Genomic DNA, 22,906 nt, shown 5'->3' with positions numbered 1-22,906 from the left:
AAAGCTTACCGATCAGTGTCTAGTCATGAAAAACATGGGAAAGGTGGGAGATGGAAATTTAAGAGAATGAGCAAAAGAGAAAAGGTAAAAGCGGGTGGCAGCATTTCGTCAAATAAACTTTTCTTTTTTTAGGCGGCACATGCTTTCCTAGGCACAGTATATATAGGTACGGTTCTTCTAAAGGGGAGAGCAGCGAAGGTGTAGCATTGAAAATAAAGGGATGCTATTCAACGTTAGTGAGGGAATGTCCGGCAGCGCCATGTGTCAGACGACCGTCTGTTTTTCTGTGGCAGGGGCCTGGACGACATGGCAGGGGGGACGATTAAATGCTCTGCTGGAGTTTAGTGAGCTATTCTCTCTATGAAGGAGAGAATAAAAGAAGCTTCTCTTATTCTCTCATTCTGAGAAACGATAGCTCACTGACCTGCAGCGGTGCAGATAATCCACGTCTTCGTTGTCGCCACAAGCCATTTCTGTTCTTTCTACATTTTGTAATGAAGAACTGAGGTCCCCGGAATTATGCTGTTCGGAATTATGCTACTCACGGACAACTTTCTGTGGCAATGAAGGGAAAGCTACGGAGGCAAAGTACGCATAAGTGAGGGCACTTCTGAAAAGAGTCCCCTGTTTTAAGCCACATTAGTTTAAGCTGGGGAAAATAAAACACAAACACATTATTACTAACAGTTAAATAAGATAAAAGAAACCACTGGAGGTAAAGTTTACTTATGTTGCGGCTTTTCCCTTCCGCGTCTGCGCAAACGCGAAACAGCCGCATGTGAAGCAGCGTTGATTCAGCATCTGTTCCGAGCAACCAGAAACACTGTGGAACACTGTCGAACGCTGTCGGACTATTTGGCACCGTAACACATGTGCAGCAGCCTCGCGTCCGTAGCTTTCCCTTCGTCACCACCGAAAGTTGTCCGCGAGTGTACGGTCTACAACATGTCCAGAATAGGAATTTGCTTTATTGTCACTTTGACAACCAAAAAGCTATTTATTTGCCATGTTGCTTGCAAGGTATTACATTTAATGTCTATTTGCTTGATACCATGTTAAAGGTAGTATAAATGCTACTGTTGGCACATTATCGTTGCAGACTCAGGCCTGCAGTCTCGCAGCAGACCGTATTCTCACACGAGCTCTGAGAGGAACCCACAGCTTGTGGGAGAGGAAATATTTTGTGCGCATATTTGCTTCTAAATTTACTAGCACATTCAAATTAATTTAACATTTATAACTGTATCAGTGCTAGTATACTCCATCCACATTGGAATAACTTACCCCCGTATTCATAAATGCGCCTTAATTGACTTGTGATTGACTCAAGACAGCACAAACGCGTTTCAGAGATCCTCCTTAACTAGAAACGCGCCCTTGCGACGCGCTTGACTCGGTGAAGTCGACGAAAATATCGTCTGGTCGAAAGCAGTCTTGAATCGGTCTTCGAAGGCGCAAGCACGGCAGCGTTCCGCAGAAACGCAGCGTACTTCAGGAGACGCGGCCTTATGGAGAGACTATCAGCCTTTCAGCATAGAGCTTTCAGTTTGCGTGCAGAGCTTGTGATGCTGTATTCGGGGCTGCGTACGTTTTGCCGTGTGCACCAAGGCCATCGTGGCGCGACAGAGGAAACCCAATGGAATTCTAGGAAAGCGACATGTTTTTCACGCGATATCGTTACACGAAGGGAACAGTCCGAGAACTACTGGCATTTCTGCCGATTGGAGCGAACGACGACTATAGGGGACTACCGCTGCCACCAATGCTGCAATTGTTGGTCACCCTGCAGTTTTACGGTGCTGGTACTTTACAAATTGTCGCTGGAGACTTGGTAAACGCATCGCAGCCTACAGTTTCTCGCATCGTGAAAAAACTGACTCGGCTTATCGCCAGACATCTGTTCAGAGCGGTTGTTCGTTTCCCAGGAGCCTCCCAAATGTCCAACGTGGTGGGAGACTTTTACGAGATTGCTCACTTCCCCGGAGTGACCGGATGCATTGATTGCGCACATGTGAGAATCAAAAGCCCGGGTGGTGACGATGCGAAGTATAGCGCAAGCGCAAGGGTGTGTTTTCTGGGAACGTTCAGGTAAGTGAATTGCTTTTTGGCCGCAAGCGATTCATTGCAACAGCATAATAGTTCTGTGTCAACTAAACATGTGCTTCACAACAACGATGGTAGTATCGAAGTTCCGCGAGTAGAACGAGTGTGCACTACGCAGAAATATAAATGTGGAGAAAGAAGTACAGGAACCGGGCGTTATGTAAGATTTTTTTTTCCGCGATACATTCCGTCAACGTTTCCTCCGGCCCTATACTCGGACGCCGTACGTCGAGTAGCCGATAACAACGACCTCGGCGTTCCAGACGCGTCTGAGCCTGAGCATGATACATATGCTCTTTCAGCGGTGACAATTCTCCGCTTGCTTTCGAGGCGCGATCGACCAGATAAATTAGCAACGGTGCACATCTCTCGATCCGGTGACGGCAGCGGCTACCAATGGGCGGCACGACGTAATTTCGAGACAAAAGGTTTTTAGCTCCCCTTGGCATAGAGTTTCCTACAAAAATTACTAGAGGGAACTCTGGCGCTGCAGTCGTTGTCCTACCATGGGAATGATGGGAAGTACATGGATTTGTCTGATCTTCGTGCTTGTGGATTCAGACGTTCTTGTGGCCTTGTATATTACGCTATATCAATCTTATTGTTGTATATTTCAGCGCAATCTATATTCTTCGAAGTGCAGAAGACGCCGGGAACGCGTACAATTGCTATTAATTGCAGCGATTGAGCTTGTCCAGGCGGCCAAATCGAAACGCGCCAAGCGTCTCAAGGCACTGGCATGCCCGCGATAAATTCATAAGGGCGTTTTATTCGCTTGTCGATACGTGCATCCGTGGGTTAATGGTTTCAATATCAGGCTTCTGTGCTAGAGTCCCTGTGGTCGAATCCTGCCGTAGGGCAATTTTAATTATGTTCATTTAATTATTTATTACGCAATACACTGTTGAAAATGATGAGTTTACAAAGTCACAAAGCCGTTTGAAGCCAAAAGGACGAAGTTGAGACAAATCCATGTACTTCCCATTATTCCCATGCTGGGACAACCGCTTTCATTGCAGCTCCCGTAGACACTAGCGCCAGAGTTCCATCTAGTAATTTTTGTATGAAACTCTATGCCCCTTGGTACATCAGGCGACGCTCCGCGGGAAGTACGAAATGATTGAGTGACATGTACACTCTAAAAACTAGGAAGGGTATCGCAGGAGTGAAGCTGCCGGTTCACTCTTCAAAGCGTCGTTTTACTCTCGCAAAATGTCGAGGAGAGTGAAATGCATTGTTCACTCTGTCACCAATGAGAGAGTGAAATGTGCTTTTCACTCTCCCCTTCAGATAGAGAGAGTGAAAAGACTCTTGCGACAATAGAAAAGAGAGACTCTTGCGGCAATAGAAAACAAAACGTAGCGTAATCTTCTGCTTCAACTGTAGGTGGCTGGCCGCGAACATGGCAATGTATCATTCATGCACGCTGAGCAAAGAACACATCGTTTTGCTTCTAAGAGAACAGGCCGCCGCAGTTCAAAGGAACGCGTAGCGAGCGCTCTACTTTTTCACTCGGAGTGGCTCCACCGCGCGCGCGCGCGCTCAAGATCGCGGAACAACACAGCAGTGGAGAAAGGTGATCCGTCCACCATAGCGTCTACCGAGCAACAGCGAAGGCCAGCCAAGGGAGATCGTGTGCCAGCCATCTCGCGTCGCCACGAAAACACGACAGTCGTTCGTCATGCCTTGGATATAACAACAAATCCTCCACGGCAAGTGAATTCTAACTTAGGTGCACATTGTCCGTATATGTCATGCTATCGCCAGGAAGTCGTCGCTGCGCTTAGCCGACGCGATTGACAAAGGACTAGGCATACGGGCTGTGTCTCTCGATGTCAATCGAAAAAGCCAGTCGTCGCGATAACTGCATGTGATTTTATCACTTTGCCGTTGTCCGTAAGAGCTTTAAAAATCGCAAACGCTGCCAGAACTATGGTATGTTCAATAAGACACCAGGCGAGAGGACGCTTAAAATGGTTAGTTTACCAGCCCGTGATTCCGAGCCTATGCGGAGCGTGATTAGCGTGCGTTTTGTGTGTTTGAATTTATTCAGTTTGGCAGTATACTGTGTACGGAACGCTGTTGAACTACGGAATCACATAACAGAAGGCGTCATTTTGCTGGCAGCATGCTTTTTTTTTGTATAAATAAACCGCGCGCTTGACGGTGTCTCGCGCAGGGGGAATCTGCGGCCACTGAAGTTACGTGCAGCACCAGTGCTAGTTCGAAACTTTGCCGCAGGCATTCAGCTGCATGCTGCAAGAGGTCAGTTGGGCGCGTTATCTTAAACTTACTGAAAACGCATGAGGAATCCATGTTTTATGCTGAAAAAAGTATAAACCCCATATAAGCGATCTTGCGCGCGGCAGCTACAAGCGACGCGACGGAGATGGCTGTCGCGTTCGCTCGTCGCCTACAAGTCGTACTCCGTGCGAGCGACGATTTTGAGCGACGCCTCCCCGGTGTTGCCGGCATGAGGGCTGCAGTCACGCGTGACGCGTGCTTTAGTAATTTACGTTGATGTATTGTACTATAAAAAGTAGCATAAAATATTTCCGGAGGTCTTGCAGTACGTTCTTATCCTTGCACGTGTAAAAATTGAATCATTTGCTCGTTCCGCGCGACAATCGGTAGTATTTGAGCGATGTATGTACATCCATTTCCGGCTTCGCGCTATTGGCTAGTCGCTCATAGCACTTCTGGGCGACGAGCGACGATTTCTAGATTTCCAGAACCGAGCAATTTCAAGCGACGGCCCGTTTTGTCGCTCGAAGCCGTCGCTCGTCGCCGTCGCGCACTAAATCGCTCTCACAGTGTTTATCCCTAAGACTGAACTGTTTTTGCTCATGTTGAAATGGTGTGATTATAGGTCTGGTTTTGTCTCCTGTTGCGGTTTTCGTGCACGGTGCGAAACTGAAAGGATGCTTATGTCTACGAACTCGGTGAATTGTCGAGCAGCTAGTTACGCATCGACATCGAATATAACGGCTGCTGTGTGGAATTACAATTGCAGGGGCGCTTTGCATACGCTTATTGTTTTGGACATGCCTGTGCATTTGCTAATATGAGTTGGCGTGTCAAAGTTATGTCATATGAACAGCTAAATCAGCCTTCCTCTGGGGGTTACAAGCGTAATGTGTGCATTTTGCTATAGCATGGCAGATCAAGATGTGTTTATCGCTTGAATATTTTTAGTAGAGAAATAAAATATCGAAATAAAATGTTGCTTTAATTCCGTGTTACCAGTCTGTCGTACACAGAACAATAGGTTGGTGTAATAAACTAATAACTGCGGTTTAACTGCAACTTTTACATGCCTACAAGAATCTAAAATGCTAGATTTCAAACTGCAGCAGTAGTCGGGTCTGTCAAAAATGAACTCCACTGCGCACCTCATGCATGAAAATAAGTTCATGCCTTTTAGTAAGCTTAGATGCAGGCCGCAGTGAACTTCTTAGTATTGAAATGTGGGTAAGCTTGCCATAACAAGCCTTGTTGCCCTTTTTTATAGGCACATCCATATATCCATTGAGCTGAAGGACAATATTTTCATCCCTACTGAGCATCATGTTTGCAGCTATAATCCTCAAATTATGGCTTCAGCAGTGGCACAACCAGGGATGGTGCGGGGGGGGGGGGGGGGGGAACACTGGGCACGTGCTTAGGATGTGTCACAAGGGGTGTTTGCGATACACCAGACTCATGACAGACCTATGACGTCTGAAAATGACCAATATTCTATTCATTAGCAGGAGTATTCTAACATTCATGAAAAACAAGGATGAACTGTGGTTTATTTGTTTTCTTGCTTAAATCTGAAAATTGAAGTTAGTTTAGCAGTTGACTGTTGCAGTCATTTGGATGTTTTGCATGCATTTCACTAGGAAGACTAAGAGCTAAGACTTTTTTATTGCCATGGCCTTGACTGTCTTGATGTTGTTTTGCACCATGCCCTTGTGTTGACTTTTGCATCCGATATTTTTCAGGCACCCGCTTTATATAACGCAAGAAGGCAGCTGCAAGGACACGAGGATGTGAAAGAGCCAGTGCAGCGCGACTTCACGTAGTGCAGAGGAGCCAATGCCAAAAAATCTAAATACATTGGCATGTTATTTGGACAAGAAAACTAGTATGTGGGTATATTGTTTGTACCATTTGACCAAATGTCAACAAAATCAAGATACAGTATGTTACACGAAGATGAAAATTCTCACGTGCTCCAGGCAGTCATCTTAACATGGTATATTTATGTAATGTCTCTGATTGGAAAGTCAAATCAAGTATGCTCTCTGGAGACAAACACATAGCAGCAAGTGTCATTGAAAAGTTAAAAATGTGTTTTAAGAAAGCTGATTAGTTCTGAGAAATGACTGCTTTTTGTCTTGCCTCTCAACAGATATATCCATGTGATAAAAAAATAGTGGTACAATGAAATTTCATATTTGCTTAGCGACATGATACATACTTGCAATGAGCGCGGTGCCTGTGTTTACTATAAAAAGCAACAGCCCATGCTTGGTTAGGTTAGGCCCACTACAACATGCAGGCATGGGTGATTGGCGCTTTTTTTATTTCTGTGTCGTGAGGTTTATTGACGTGCGTATAGGTGCAGTGGCACGCAGTATGGCTAGTACAAAAAAAAAGGGGGGGGGGGCAGATATATGCTGCTCACTGTACACGACACAGGGCAAAGGAAATCCATGTTCAGCAACTATGTTAAATGCCATGTACGTAAATTTTACAACGCTACTCGTTCGAAGCGCGCACAGGTGCATATTGAAGAAAAGTTTCCAGGGTAGATAATTTAGTTCGTAATTTACACTAATTTTGCTCTAACCACGAGACATAATAATTTGAATATACTGCACGGAAAAACCCAGAGCGAATTAAATTGTGTGTCAGCTTCGTGTGTATACATATAGTCTTTCCTATGCATTAGGTTTTTCGCGTAATGCATTAACAGTTGACAGCCTATCTTATGATGTGTACTCTGTTTACATTACAGTTGTTTATTAGTTTACTCGTTTGTTTTGCGACTGATGAAATGCCGGCATATATATATTTTCAACATTTGACATAACCCTGTATGTTTTGCAGGGACAACCCAGGACGTGCATTTCTCAGCACCCAGTCAACTGCCAAAAGTGACTCAAACACAGGCCACCAGTAAGTGGACATCAGTTGCAATTTCACATTATGCAGTTGGCGGCTGCCTTGTACGGAGACTTTTTTTTTTTAATGAGATGGTGATGTCGTTCTAATGTACATTTTGACCACAAAGGTGCGATCATGTCTCACAGAGGCATATATGGTTGCTATTCTCTGCGAGGGACGTGTTCTCGTGTTCGTGAAGCATTTGTGTTTGGCAGTATTGTCGCCCAATGAGTCGGATATAAACACTAACTCGCCACTGCCGGCAAGTAGTTGCGAGAAACGCATTATGACGCTGTAAACTTATTTCATTAATTCGAAGGAAAGTTCTGCAGCAGGAAAAAAGGTTGCTATTCCAGGTAAACATGTCTTTTTCTCACAGGTTATTTAGCCAAACTGTGGATGCAGGAAATTCGTGACTTATGAATAGATTTTAATTTATTCTTTAGTAATGCTTCTAAAAGAGACTAGAAATAGCATGTGACTACCTCTGCAATCAGCAGACCATACATTTACAGTCATAAGTGGCAGTTCCATGCAGTCTCGCACTTTATATAACCTTTCCTTTCAGCAACATTGGAACTGGTGGCTGCGTTTTCAGAAGGAGAAGTGCACTTGACACTGTATATGTATGTGTGAATTCGGTTTTCTTTGTATGTGTCGGCTCACTGAAAAACAGTGCAAAAATCTGTTGTACCATGAGCCTGACGACGCCTTCTGCTGCTAGAAATGCGACACTTCGTATTTTATAGTACTGCATGACATTTAAATCAAAGCTACCACATAAAATGATCAAGAAAACTAACCGCTGTTATAGCTGTTTTCCTCAAAGAACGCTTGTCCTTTATGGGCTGTGTTAATCTGAGCTCTCCACCGATGTTTCAGTAGTATTATCCCTTAGTGAGTGAGAGATTGGGGGCAATTAATCGTGTTAGTGTTTAAGTAGTGTCCTAATTATGTGTATTTGTTCCAACAAAGTTGTCTAGATTACTTTATTGTGTAGTGTAAAGCTTATGAAACCATCAGCAACTACTGAGTTGCTAACACGCATATGGATTTGTCACTATACAGGTGGAACTCGGCTGTACCACTGCAGTGCTGCGGAAATTGCCTTCACCAGCGGCTTTGCAACAGCTGTTTCGCAGCATGTCGGTATGTGTTAATTTATAATTATGTTGGAATGGGCTAGTATTATAGACCACTGCTACTCTGTATTGTGACAGATCCATATGATAAGATTGTAATGGGCACAGCAAAAACCTTTGAATTTTTTACTATGGTACATAAACAGGCTCTCCTTTTCGTCACTGGAGCAGGAGAGAAGGGCATGCAGGCACTCCTGAATGTACATATATTTCAAAACATGAGAGAGACATATACACACACACACACAATTAAACTAAAGGCAGGGACGTTCCATCTTTCATCTTGAATTGAATTGTGCATCACAAAAATACAACACAGACCACAGAGAAGCACACATGTTAACAGGTTTGATACACACGTTAGTTTAACAGATTTGATACTTCAAGTGTGCTATTTTACACAAGGGGGAAGGGAAAGGGGAGAAAATCTGAAAAAAAAAGTGGAGTGGAAAAAAAGGAATCGTGCCAAAAAGCATGAGAAGCATCGCGCAGCCAGGATCACCAGCAGGACATCTAAAAAGCACTCTGATAAAATTACATACAGGACAACCTTACGTATAGTTTGTTTCAATCAACTCAGATCACATGAAGCCATTACTGCAATCAAGTTGTTTCCTTATGTCATATGAGAGAATGATGTGGGCCCAAAAAACTGTTTAGAGCTGAAGGATTATGTTCCATTCTAGCCTCATTGCCTGCTTTTTTATCATATTGTTATCAGCTGCTTATGTTAGGGACAAAAAGTAAGAGTACGAACTGTTTCCCGATTCGCCATTCCACACAACATGTCTTTGTGACTATATGTACATGCAGATGATCCATAGTTGAAAAATATTCAGTACAGTAGAATCTCATTACAAGATGCACTTGGTTGTAAGAGACATCTGAAAATGGTTTGGTTGGTTTTCCGATGCTTGCCACGTTAACAATACTGTATACAAGAGACACCTTTGTTACTAAGGATGACTTTTTAAGTATTCACTACTTCGAAGGGACACAACCCAGACACATTCACTTTGTGCACCTTGTGTGCTCCGAAGGGCGTAAAGATCACGCAATCCTTACACAAGTCAATCGCGCATGTCTCTTTTAGCATGAACCAGAAAAGGAGGGCAACGAGGACAGTGCAGGGCAGAAAGTGTCGGCAGTTGAAGCTGACGAGCGTCTAAGAGCACCTCAAGGGTACTGCAAGCAACAAGGCTTGCAAAGTGAAGTGTTTAAATTCCAGAAGTTGGGAAGGAAGCTAACACAATCTACAGTCACTAAAAAGCTGTGAATGTCTTCTTTAAAGGGCCCCTAAACCACCGAGGTTGAAATTTAGTTGCGGTGTTGCAGTTCTACACAATAAGGCAATGAACAGGTAGCCACGAGAATTTTTCGAAACGGTGCAGTAACAGTGGAGCTACGTGTGTTTGATTATCGAAAAGTAGTCCCCACTCATTTTACTCTTTCATCTGGTACACGCCATATGGACAGTATCATCTTTTCCTTGCCTAGTACACCTCCAAATGTTACGGGACAGGCCAACACCAACGAGCTCTGTTGCTGCCGCGCTGGCCCGTCGTCCTGCGAGGGGTGGCGCTAATACAACGGAACTGTATGGTGACTCGTGTTGAAGAGCCTCATAGGGAGACCCTTCTGTTGGCGTTTCTGTTCTTTGCCCCCATTGGCTGCCCACAATGGCATCGCGCGCTACGCGACGAGGAAGAAGGAGTGTGTGTATTTGCTTGCAGGCCTTGCCGGCAGTCGTACACTTTCGTTCGACCAATCGACAGCACCGGAAACTGGTGACGTCATCAGAGACAGCCTGGTGACGTCAGGACAAACTGGGGGGCGCAGGATAGGTCCAGAGAGGCGCACGGGGTCATTTTCTTCATATTGTGGTGCTCCGGCAGTGCTACGCACTCTGGCATTTGGCTTCGTCGATCGTGACGGCATTCTGATTTCGATATGCGTGTTTACTTGAAATGTTAAAAAAATGTCGAGAAGTGGTTTAGGGGCCCTTTAAGCCACCCTGAGCATTTATTCCTTCAGATATATCAAAACATACTTTAGTGATGATGCATAATAAAGTGATCTAGTCTGGCTCCTCAGTGTCTCAAAATTTTTGGTTTCGAGAGACATGTTTCCCGTGCCTCTTGAATATCTTCTGATGAGGCTTTACTGTAATATACACAAACAATTGTGTAACTCCTCCTGCAAGTATTATTCATTAAGCCCGGTCACTTATGTGCAAAGCTTGTGGTTAAGTCTTGATGTCCGTACTTTTTAGAGCTATGTTTATTAATACATGCTGTTCTTATTGGTTCATCGATGCAGGAGACAATGCCTACGAAATTATTGGCCCTGATCATGAGAGCCCTCAAGGGGCAAACAACATCTCTGTTGCAGAAGTGAGCCCGATACCACTTGGAAGTTACCATGACAGATGACACGGCAGCAATAGATACACAGACTGCCATGTCTACTGCAGCTGCAGCAGTGTACGAGGCAAGCAGCAGCGCGTCAGCATCAGCAGCAGTGTCAGAAGGAACCACACCAGGCCTGGTAGAGCAACATGTGTGCTATCACTGACTTTTTTTTGTAGTGGATACAACTCATTTGCTCAACATACAAAAGCTTTTCACCACGACTGTGAGCCAGTGTTATTGTGCAGCAAGTGCAAGACTAAGTTAGGTGTTATAACACAGTACAAGCATCACTTTAATATATGCAAATGCAAACATATTACAGTTGTTGCCTCCCCAGCCAGCCCACATAGTGACAACAATGTGGAACACATGGTGGGACACACCTCTCCCCCATTACAATATAGTAGAGACTGTCAGTGTTGTTGCTAGATTGACTGGTCTTTGTAGGCAACTAGAAGGACAACACAGGTGTCATAAGATTGTTGTTGATGTTGTTGTTGAAGAGGTAAAAAAGAAGTTTGATGCAGCTGAAGTGCCAACTGATATTGAGCAAATCAAAAGCAACCCCCTGAGAAAGCAACACTATCGAAATTTGGGTATCTATGTGCCGCCAACTCTGGTAAGAATGGCATAGGACAGAAGTGTGATGAAAATCACACAGACACTGCTGTTGCATCACTGGCCAAGTGAGCAGCGACTTGTAGGGCAAGAGAGTCAACTGAAACTAACATTATGATATAGTGTCATGCTCCCATGTGACCACTTTTCCAGTTATTTTGCAAGATACAGCTCAACCTCCAGAAACTAGACTGCAACTTGTCTGTAAAAAAGCTTTCACAAAAAATTATTCATAACACTATTAACATAGCAGTATCTTTTTTTTTTGTGTCGGTTCGAGGTTCCCGGCTGTCCATTAATGCAAAATTGAGGAAAAAAAGAACATGTGTCGTACTTACACCTTTTTAACAAGTACGAGGGGGACAGAACTTTTCTAGTCATGCATCTTCATCATACTATCAAGTTTTTAAATGCCTTTTATAATTATTATTACCAGTTATATCTGAGTGCATTGTATGCATGTAGCAGGTGTAAATTTGGGTCAGTTGGATCAGATGCCTTATCTGCAAGCGAGCCCTATATTCAAGAAATTTGAATTAAAATAGTTACGTTAGAGACGCAGTCTTTCAGCACTTTATTGCCTGTGGTTTAAGCATTGCTCAATACTTTTGTGGGTGGCAATTTCAACCGGCACAGCACTGCGCTTTGCCACAGTCACATTTGTCTTCATAGCGGTGTTTACCATTTGTGTTGATCTGTTTGTGTATGCATAGAGCAAGTTTTTAATTTATATTTTTCTGCATTCTTGTGCTTGCACTAAGCTTGTATAAGGCAGTTACAAAATGTGCGTCACTATAACGAACTGTTCTGTTGAGTTTACACTTGCAAATAATCGTGTTCAGATGGCCGCACTTCTATGCGGGTGCACCGCTAGCTTTGTGTTTGTTCTCATGTTTGTATAAAGCTTATATAAGCTAGTTAGAAAATGTATGTCACTAAGCATTGTGATATTCTCTAAAGAACTGCTTGGTTGGTTTTACACTTGTGAATTCGTATTGAGGCGGTGGTATTCCCATGTATGCCCACTGCTAGCTTTCTGTGTCCTCACGTGTTTGTATTAAGTTTCTACAAGGGAGTTACAGCATGTACGTCACTAAGCGCTGTGATATTTTTTAAAGAACTGCTTTGTTGGTTTTACACCTGTGAGTAATAGTACTCGGGTGGCACTAGTCATCTGTAGGTACACAGGGACCACTTGTATACATTATGCTCATGTAAAGCAGTTACAAAGTGGATGTCACTAATTACTGTGATATTTGTTGAATTGCTGTGATGGTTTTACACATGTGAATAATAGTGGTCAGGACACAGTACTTGTGGTGTATAGTTGAATTTATACACTGCCAAGACATGGGCTGTATACGTACCAAAAGAAATGTATGTCATTATATTGTTGTGATTATTACTGTTTGGATTTTATTAAACTGTAATAAAATTGTTTCTTTTATCTATTGAGGTATGGCAATTTGTCATGCAACCAAACTGAGGACCTGAACTTGTGCATACAAATAAACAGCTAATTTAAGAGTATACTGCTCATATTCTGCTAAACCAGTTTAACAAATCTTGTACTACAATGCTGGAAAAATGACAGAGCTGACTCGGATGTACAGAAAAAGTTCTGCACTGACTGAAGGACTGCCCCACACTGGAGTTGGTAATGTTGCGTTTATTGGAGTAGAACGGGAAGTGCACTTCTATTGAAAACGTGACAGTCAATGCAGAAACATAAGGCAGACGAGCAGATGCACATTTATTTCAGGGCCCTCCGTGCCTACTACTGCATTTCTAGTCTTCCTGTGCTCTGCGTATAAGCCCCTGTTCAGCCAAGGTTTTTACTCCATGACAGTTGTTCTACTGGGTTCGTAGCAATATTGACGAAAAAAATTCAATGGTTTTCAAGGACTTCCGAGGCCCCGACACAGTAACTTCAAGGACCTCGTGCAATGTGTGTCGTAGTTTGGACAGGCAATAACTTGTTCAAGAACACCGTTAACTTTAATGCAAAGAAAAGAAAACAAAACAAATCGCATTTCAGTGATTTCAAACATTTGAAAGACTGCTAATTTGCCTTTCAGCGCCCACCACTAAACGCACACAAGCATTTCAAGAAAGCACTCAAAGTTTTTCTGCAATAGCACAAATAACTACTTGGACCTGCAACATTTGCAGTTTTTGAATACTGTTTGGTTTGACAGTGTATGTGATGTCATCTGTTGCCTCAGCTTTTTTCACCATCAAATAAGCAATAGTCATTTCTAATTTCTTTTTATTGTGTCTGTCGCTCTCAATTTACTCTTCACGGCTTCTCTTCGAATGCCTCAACTGTTGAGCTTCCTGCTTCTGCTCCTCCAAGCACATTTGTCGCCGGTTCCATGTGCATAAAACTGGTATCTGCAGCTCCTTTGTAATTTGAACTTTAAGGATGTCGCTTTCCTTCTATTACCTCCAGAGACAATTTTCTGTGACACGCGAAAGAGTGTCACAGAAGGGAAAAAAAGCGCTCGGCAATGTCTGCTAAGTCTAGCCAAGTGTACCAGTTTAAGGACTTTCCAGTAGTTCTAAAAATTCAAGGGTTTTCAATGCCTTGAAAATGGCATTTTAGAAATAAAGGATTTTCAAGGATCGCTACAAACCCTGGATTCTAGCACCTAAATAATTTTACAAGCTTATTTTGGCATGGAGTTAGGAAATTCATGCTTTCTAGCTAACGCTGCACTATCTCTGTACAGTGAAGCCACGAGAGCGCAACTATTTTGGAGTAAAGAAACATACTGAAAGCTTTTAATACCACTCTTCTTTTTTTCTATGGAGCTTCGTATTGCCTAGTTAAGTTTACGAATGTGCCTGGTTTTGGCGGGCGTTTCTTCGACATTTTCTGGAAGAAGCAGATGTCTAGCCCCCGTATTCAGAAATGTATCTTAATACAAAGCTCATGCTTGACTTGATATAAACGACGCCTGGTGCGAACGTCCCCCAAGACGCTCACTGCCTTTCTTTTGGTGCGTTCACGACTTGCGTCGTTTAGATCAAGTCGACCCGCCGTGGTTGCTCAGTGGCTATGGTGTTGGGCTGCTGAGCACGAGGTCGCGGGATCGAATCCCGGCCACGGCGGCCGCATTTCGATGGGGGCGAAATGCGAAAACACCCGTGTGCTTAGATTTAGGTGCACGTTAAAGAACCCCGGGTGGTCGAAATTTCCGGAGTCCTCCACTACGGCGTGCCTCATAATCAGAAAGTGGTTTTGGCACGTAAAACCCTATAATTTAATTTTTTTTTAGATCAAGTCAAGCATGGGCTTCAAGTTATGATGCATTTCTGCATATGGGGGTAAGCGTGCACAATTCCGGGCAACGCACTGTGCCATTGACACAGAGAAAACGGGGAAAACAGAGTTAACCACTTATGCTCCTAAACTTTCGCGTACCTGTGGTGTGCGTGTATCGTGGAAGAAGAAACAGCGCAAACACAAGGACGAAAAAAAGCATCAACCACACCAGCGCTTCGTGGTGTGGCATGTTTTTGCGTCGTCCTTGTGTTGCGCTGTTTCTTCTAAAATGCTCAACCAACTAGCCGGCAAGTCCATCCTGTGCATACATAAAGTGAACACACGCATGAGTGTAGATGGTCTTCGAAGCTTTTAGAACGAGCACTGCCACAGGATACGAGCAGTGCATGCGTAACAAGTGTACACATTAGTCATTTAAACATGCGTGCCAATGCATTTGACGCGGCTATCGGCATAAGCAGTCTCCAAATGCTGGAATGCATGCGCTTCAAAACGCTAACGATCCGCTGCTAATGCAGGACAACAGCTCACAGCGGACTGAACCAAACTCTAAACTAATGCACTTGAAAACGCCTACACGGCAGCGTGAGGCACGTCGAAATGCCTGGTACTGGCGTCGCAGTTGCTCACCAGTATACGCGCGAATTAAATTCACATACGTGGATGGTTGGCGCAATACTTTGTATCCGCGTATTTTGGAGAACATGGACTGGAGAAGCACTCGATCATGAGCTGAACGGCACATTTGTTATTTTCCTGCGGTGACGACAAGCCGTGAATAGTTCTCACGTTGTCGTCTACGTTGTCTTCCTTCGTTAGTCGTAGCAAGGAATGGAAATGATGCAAACGCACACGTATTCCAGTACACAACAGCACAGCACACTGCAGAGAAACCCCACCCACCACAGCCGATTCATCAAATACGTTTGGTATATATATAACCTCTAAAAGAACACGACTGGGCGTGGCGGCGCTGTGGTGTAATGGTTACGATGTGTGTTTTGAATTGTACAAATTCGAGTGTACGCGGCTTCAAATTCACATGATGTATAGAGCATTGTGATTCTTGTTAAGTATGTGATTCCCTTGACAATTGTATTCTAATTAGATTGTGTGACTCCTGATTGTGAAATTTGCGAAGATATTTGCATATTAAGTGTTAATTCGCTTTTTTTTCTCCTCAGTGGCGTTCGTGACGCATACGCATAGGCCGCTTCAGAGCAGTCACGCCTCACGGTAGGCAGCAAATAGCCAGGAAAAAATGACTTTAAAATCCTGCATAACTTTGCTCACGCCTATTCTGAAGGCCGCTTGGAATCGGGCCAGTGTCTCTGAGGAGCCGCCTAGGGAACAGTAATCAGCGGCCCTAATTTGATCTGATTTCCTGCCTGCATGCGTGACCGGGACTTGGCTAAGAGGGTATTGGGAAGAGTGCTAGCACTCTGTTCTGAAGGAGTACAAGCACTCTGTTTGGGGGAGTAGAAGTACTCAGTCTGGCGGTGTACTATTAACCCTGCGGGGAGAGTATTAACACTCTGCGGAAGAGTACTAGCACTCCCTGTGGGAAGAGTATTATCACTCTGCGGAAGAGTACTAGCAATCCCTTGCGGTGGAGTAATAAAACTCTGTCAGGAGGAGTTGACCTACTCTCTCTCAAAGAGGGTCGATCTACTCTCGAAAAGAGAGTGAAATATGGGACAAGCAGCTACTCCCTCAAAGTGAGTGCCCGGCACTCCCTTAGTTTTTAGAGTGTAGGTCACCGTGGTGAGGGTAGAGCGTGGCGAAGAGGCTATCGGCTTCGACGGAGCAGATACGGCGACGCGACGCCGCGTGCAGATGCTGTTCTGTGGTTGCTTGTATTTATCGCGCGTTCGTTGTATGCGCAAGCTCTCGCCTGTATTTTCAAGTTGAGTCGTCCCGCCGATAGGTATCCACTGCCGTCACCGGACAGATGGATGCGCGCCGTTGCTAATTTATCTGGTCGGCCGCGGCTGGCGGGTATCTTCACCTAAATAGTACATATCTTTTACGGTAGCCATGAGTAAACGTGAAAGGCAGCAATTACGTGAATAAAGATTATTTGCCTAATACGACCCCTGCTTTCGAAGAGAACATTTTACATCAAAACTGTTAGTGCGGCTACAAGCTTTTAAAAACATTTGATGCCTTTGTCACGGTGCTGTGAAAAAAAAACAAAAATCATTGGCAAAGCTTAACTTTAGAAGAAATGTAGGACATCGTAGGGGTGATGCGCAGAAAAAATTGTAAGCGTGCGAGTTTAGTAGGGGGCGAACACTAATTGTTAAACACTCGTTAGGTGCCTGTGGAGCACTTGCTCATTTTTCCAGCTTCGCTACAATAACCAAAGGGGTAAAGAAATTTATATGCGAAGCTAACAGAGGTCATATACAGGCAAATGGAATTCTCAAACACCTCTAAAGGAACAGCTTCACTATATATAGGGCTGTGATTATTCAATGTCGCGCACAGCTCTTGCCTTTATTTAAGAAGCTCCGTATATGCAAGCTAACACACAGCGCCTGTGTGTTACCTTTGACTTCTGTCCTCATTTGTTTTGTTAGAGGTACAGTATTATAATAAATAGCTGCCAATTTCATATGCGAGTTCCCGATTATTTTTGCTCGCTGTGGTTAGTGTGGGAACTGTGAACGATATTGTAGAGATAGCCTAACTTCAAATATGTTGTGCAACTGTCTAAGGTTTTATACGTGATTTTATGTTGATTGGTGCATGTTATGTGATGCTGGTACTTCCAACCGTTGGTGTGTCTCATAATAGCGCAATATTCCTGGAGGTTGTGGGGGGCCGACAGCTACAGTTCCTCAACGTTGTGCCAAGCTGGCCAGGGTCTGTACATGACAGCCGGATATTTGACAACTCCCGGGTGCGACTTCTTTATGAAGAACATTGGGTGCCAGGAATTCTTGGAGATATGTGCTATTCGTCTTTTCCATTCCTAATGACCCCCATTGCAGACCCAGGTTCAGTCAACACTCCAGAAGGAAGGCAAGTACCGAAATCAAAATTGGCCCTAATGCAAAAGCTGCTTTTAAAATTAGAGCACGCTTGTTAACTGAATCACAAAGCTAACCTACACTGCTATTGCCTGAATATTGACGCAGCAAATACAAACAGAGGTATGATAATTAGATTGCTGATTGTGTTAAGCACGCACACTGTGCAAGTAGGCAATTGCATTATTTTTGTTATTATAGGTACAACAAGGCCCACTTCAAGACGCGCAACTCAGTGGGGAAGGCTTTTGGTGTTTGGAAACGACGCTTCCCCTGCTTGGACATGAAAGTGCAACACAGGCCCTGCAGTGCTACAAGCATCATTACCGCTTGTGCTGCTGTACATAATTTGGCACTCTCGTGAAAAGAAACCGAGCCAGTCGAACCGCCGGAGCATCATCGGTCAACCAGTCGATGCAGACGCATGGGACGAAACACCTGTCAAGAACATTTTTCACCTATTGATCGTGTGGCAGTCAATGGGTCCGGAATGCGGGCGCGGCAACTTCTTATAGATAGAAGCTTTTCTTGAGGTATGGTGCACGCTGTAACGATTTACAGAAACATGTATTTAGTGCTAGTATTTTTTGAAAAATTTTGTAAACTTCACATAGTGCAGGCTAGGTGTGCCGCACATATTCACGTATCAACTAGTCCAGCTTTCCACTCTCGTGCAGCAGGAAGATTATAATTGCACCTTGTGGATGCAGCGAAGGGTATACGCTTCACTACAGCTATTTCCGAACCTCCAGAAGCAAGCTGAGTAACAGTGCGTGGGATTGGATGAGAGAAAGGGAGGAAAAACGAAGCACTTCGTTGGTCCTTCTTTCATTCTGTCCCACGCAACGTGTAACAACTGGCACAAGTCAGCGTAATGTTGCTCAAGAAATCGTCGTATATCACATTTTATCTTTATTGCAGTAAAAGTAAATCGAGAGAATAGGCAATACACTGCACCATCCGCTAAGGTACCTCTGGTACAGAAATGTAAGAACACAGTGATTTCCTCCAATAAAAAATACTAGAAAAAGCTTCATTGGCTTCAACGACCCAAACAATTCGGTAACAGCATAAAAACAGGAACCAACGTTCCGACAAGTGGACTTATATTTTTTCAAGGCGACATATGCACTCTTGGCACAGTGCATATATGTATGGTTCCTCTACAATGGACAGAGGATAAGGCGCGTGGGCGACGCAACGATTGAGGGTCTGTTAGCGGAGAGTTTGCAGAATTGAAAAAAAAAATAGGTGTGCTACTTAAATTCGGCGAAGGAATGTAAGGTAGCGCCGTGTGTTAGCCGGTTGACGTGTCGCTGTAGGTGTCCCTTTTCGTGACCGAAGCGTGAACAGCGCGGAGAGTGCGGGATTCTCTGCAGTAGAAACCCCCCACTTCTTTTTTAGCATAGTTTCATTTTGCTCATCGTCTTAAATTTCCACCTACCACGTTCCCCGTGTTTTCGCTGGATGCATTGCACTTCGGCACACGGTCTCGAAAGGAAGAACTGCGGCGCAGGAGCCTAGCTAGCCCAGAGTAATTTCTGTGTACTTCGCGATCTGGCATGAAAGACGCACGCCAGCACCCGCTTGCTCCCCTATCCTCCCGAGGTAGCGTGGGTGCACCCCCCCCCCCCCCCCCCCCCGCATTCCTGGCACGCCACTCGCTTCACTCCACGTCTATTGCTCGCGTAATACCATCACATTACGCAATTGTACTTCTTTTTGCGCTTGCAAAATCTCCATTTCTATTTTATGCTTTTCATTGCTTTCTTTTAATATGTCATCTTGGTCCTCCTGCAAAAGCCTCATCCGGAGTTCATGCTCCTTGCGCATTAAATTGACGCGAATGTCGTTCTCCTCCGAAAGTGTCTTTTCCAATAGCGCCATTCTGCTACTAGATGGACTTGTAGTAGCACCTGCAACCGGCGCAGCGTCGAGTGGTGCACTGTCTTTTCTGGTGGAGTCTGCACCAGCACTACAAGGAGTATGGGGTGGCTGGCTGGAGGCATCATTGGCTGCACACGCACCAAGCATTTCATTTGTATCAGGAGGCTGCGGGGTGGTTGTGCCGTCACTTCCTGTTTCCTTTACTGAATCTTGAAGCCGACTGTCAGGATTGCTCAGCTCTTCTGTAAAGAAGTGGTAGCTAAGCTTAAGGATAAGGCAATAAAAATGAAATGTTCACCAAGCTGCACGTGTTTGAAAGCTCGTAGTTCTCTCTCTGGAAATTGCGGCACATAATGATATGACAAGTACTTGCATTCCAAATCACTAATCAAGAGATTTGCAGTTGATGTAATACTTCTGAAACATTCGGATGCGTACGTAAATACGGCACGAGTACTGGCTCTTTGGTACACACTTCTTTAATTGCAAAGCAATTAGAACTACAATACACTGGTCAGATAACAGAAGCAGCGTATGCGATATATGCCAGGCAAAATTGAATGAATTTCTGTACGCTTTTTGCTCACTGCAACTACCTCATATTGGGCTCAGGAATGTGATGACTTAGTATACGTAATGGCACAACCTAGGTATTACTGTACCGTAGCATTGCAGAACAGGCACGTCGTTGCCAGTAATCATCGGCTGTAGCAGCCGGATGACTGGTTCGCTTTGAACCGGCGGCAGGTACACTGCTCCGTCCGAGTCGTCGTCATTTCGTATTCTGGTGGCCATATGACTTGCAACTGTTCCCACCAAAACCGACGTTGCAGTCATGCTGGCAAGGGCTGGTCCTCCTCCTAAATATACGCGTATTCTTTTAGTACAAATACACGCGCATTATGGAATAAATCTTTACATGTTTCTGCGACTCATACACAAACGACATTGAGGTGCTACGAGGGTATTTTCACACCCTTCCGAAGCCCCAGAGGCCTGCTATGCACCGTTTTAAATGCACACAAGACTTCTCAAAAGCTTCACTATATCCTCTGCGAGGTTTTCGTAACACCTGGGCCCGCTTGCACAAAAGCGAGCCTCTAAGTCCAGACGTAAATCCGAATCTAGTCTTAGTGTAACCTAAAATAAGACTGGACTTTCCGGCCATCATGACACGCTTGCACGAGCCGACGAGACTAAATTATAGTCCAGACTTACTGAAGACGTTAGGTACATTTAGTACCTAGGTGGGAAATTTCGCCGTCGACAGGGAATGAGGTGGGGAATGGGCCGGAAGTTGGTTGCGGCAGCGACAGGCGTTCGCGCTGTCCAATAGTTGATCGCGATTCGATGTCAACATCCGGCCACACTCCCGCCTTTTTCACCCCTGCAGAAGCAGCCGAGCCAGCTACAAACGTTGCCGGCACGCGCGTGTTTTCAAGCATGTCCTCGCAAACGCCCGCCAAGCGACTCAAGGGCCATCACTGGAGCGAAGACGAAAAAATAGGTTTGGTGCATATCACAAGCAATAAAACCACGGCCTTATTTATTAAGTTCAATTCGGCTGTGACAAGGAAAAAGCGTGAGCAAACTTGGGCAGGCGTTACCCAAAAACAAAATTCTGTTCCACATGAGCTCCCGATTCAACGTGTACTTCTTGCGGACTGCAACCTGGAAGCGCCAGAACATCTGCATCATTCGACGCAGCTCGAAAAGCGGCATTCAGAGAGACCATCCGCAGCGCTGTGAGTTCATTTTTCACAGATTTACACGCTTTGACAGCAGCACGGCGGCGGCCGCCAAGCTAAGCCTACGGAGGATTGCCAAGCTTTGCTCCCGAGGCCACGCGCCTCGCGCCTCGGCCACGAGCCTCCTGCCCCGGCCCGAGCTTTGAGACCGAGCTTTTCGCCTCGTGAACCATCTGCCCGCCGCGTACTGGCCCTTTGAAGGCGGCGTACGCTTCATTTCTTACTCAAGATGGAGTATCAAGTGGCGGGGGAGGATATCTCTCCGGCAGAGGTTACCCACGATCAAGGCCGGCAGTCTGCGGGGGCCAGAAGAGTTAGCGCCAAAACGCGCACGGCTGACACTGATGCGCCATCGCCCCAGCCGGGAGCGCACCGTGGCAAATCAGGCGGTGCTGCGCTAAAATCCAAAGTTATACGAGTGGGACGAATGCCCTCCCTTCCTAGAGATGACATCAAGATTGTGATCAGGCCGCGAGGTGGACTCAATATCTCCAAGATTGGCGTTGTTACGGTGGCTGACGCAATACTCGCCGCCGCTGGCATCAGTCGGGAAGATCTATGCCAAGATACTCTATGCCCGAATCTACAGCAAAATATTATGGTTGCCAGTACTCCCAAGTGCGAGAATGCGAACCGCTACGTCCGGATGAGGCAGATGCTCATCTCGGGCAAGGTATATGAGCTCAGTGCCTACGAGACGGCCCCGCACTTCACGTGCAAGGGGGTGATCCGCAGCATCGCTCTTCAAGACGGCTCTGACGTCATCGATGCCAAGATTGTCAACGCCAATAATCCACTCGCCTTAGCAGCGAAGAGAATAGCTCAAACCGGCACGGTCATCGTCGCGTTCGACGGGCATCGTGTACAAAACTTTGTCAGGTATGGACCGTTACTCATGCAGTGCTCACTCTACAGCAAGCAAATCGACGTGTGGTATACGTGCGGCCGCCTCGGTCATCGCGCCGACGTGTGTCCCAATCCAGGTGACGCTATTTGCCGTGGCTGTGGTACCCCTAGTCCCGATGAGCAGCATCAGTGTACCCCCAAATGTAATCTCTGGGTTGGCCAGCATCTGATGGCTAATAAGGACTGTGCTCAAAGGTTTAAGATCCCATACATCGTGCGTCGTCATCGAAGTGAGCGCGCCAAGATGGCCGGTGCCGCGTCACCGTCCCCTCAGCGGCGCTCGGACACTGCGGAACTCGTCCAGGCTTCGTCCACTCCGGGTGCTCAGCGCAGAGGACGCTCCCGTTCCAGGGGCCGCTCGAGAGTCCGTTCCGTATCCAGGGGTCACTCCGCCTCCAGGGCACGTTCCGGCTCCCGCCGTAGGTCCAAAGGACGGGCCTGTTCCCGGGGACACTCCGGTTCTCGGCCTCGCTCCAGCTCCGGGCCCGGGCGCGACACGTCGAGGCGGACCAGGTCCTGCTCCCGCACGCCCACCGCCCTTAGAAGGAAGTTCACGCTCTCCTGGGCCGACAGGGTTCGACGGGGACGTGAGGGCCCAAGAGGTGACGACCCG

At 45.6% G+C, this 22,906-nt stretch overlaps 1 long non-coding RNA gene and 1 pseudogene across 1 annotated transcript; both read left to right on the top strand.

Moving 5' to 3' along the window:
• The first annotated feature begins 1,936 nt into the window (after nucleotides 1–1,936).
• LOC126519106 (putative nuclease HARBI1) lies at nucleotides 1,937–21,533 on the top strand (annotated as a pseudogene).
• On the top strand, nucleotides 3,729–12,883 carry LOC129381993 (uncharacterized). Its single transcript, XR_011890623.1, has 5 exons — nucleotides 3,729–3,815; nucleotides 6,090–6,232; nucleotides 7,201–7,269; nucleotides 8,326–8,406; nucleotides 10,719–12,883. It is a non-coding gene; the product is annotated as an uncharacterized lncRNA (long non-coding RNA).
• Nucleotides 21,534–22,906: the final 1,373 nt, after the last annotated feature.

Source organism: Dermacentor andersoni, chromosome 10, assembly GCF_023375885.2.
Source record: "Dermacentor andersoni chromosome 10, qqDerAnde1_hic_scaffold, whole genome shotgun sequence".
In the NCBI taxonomy this organism is placed as follows: Eukaryota; Metazoa; Arthropoda; class Arachnida; order Ixodida; family Ixodidae; genus Dermacentor; species Dermacentor andersoni.
The sequence above is the reverse complement of the archived record's forward strand: the minus strand, read 5'-3'. Positions and strand labels throughout refer to the sequence as shown.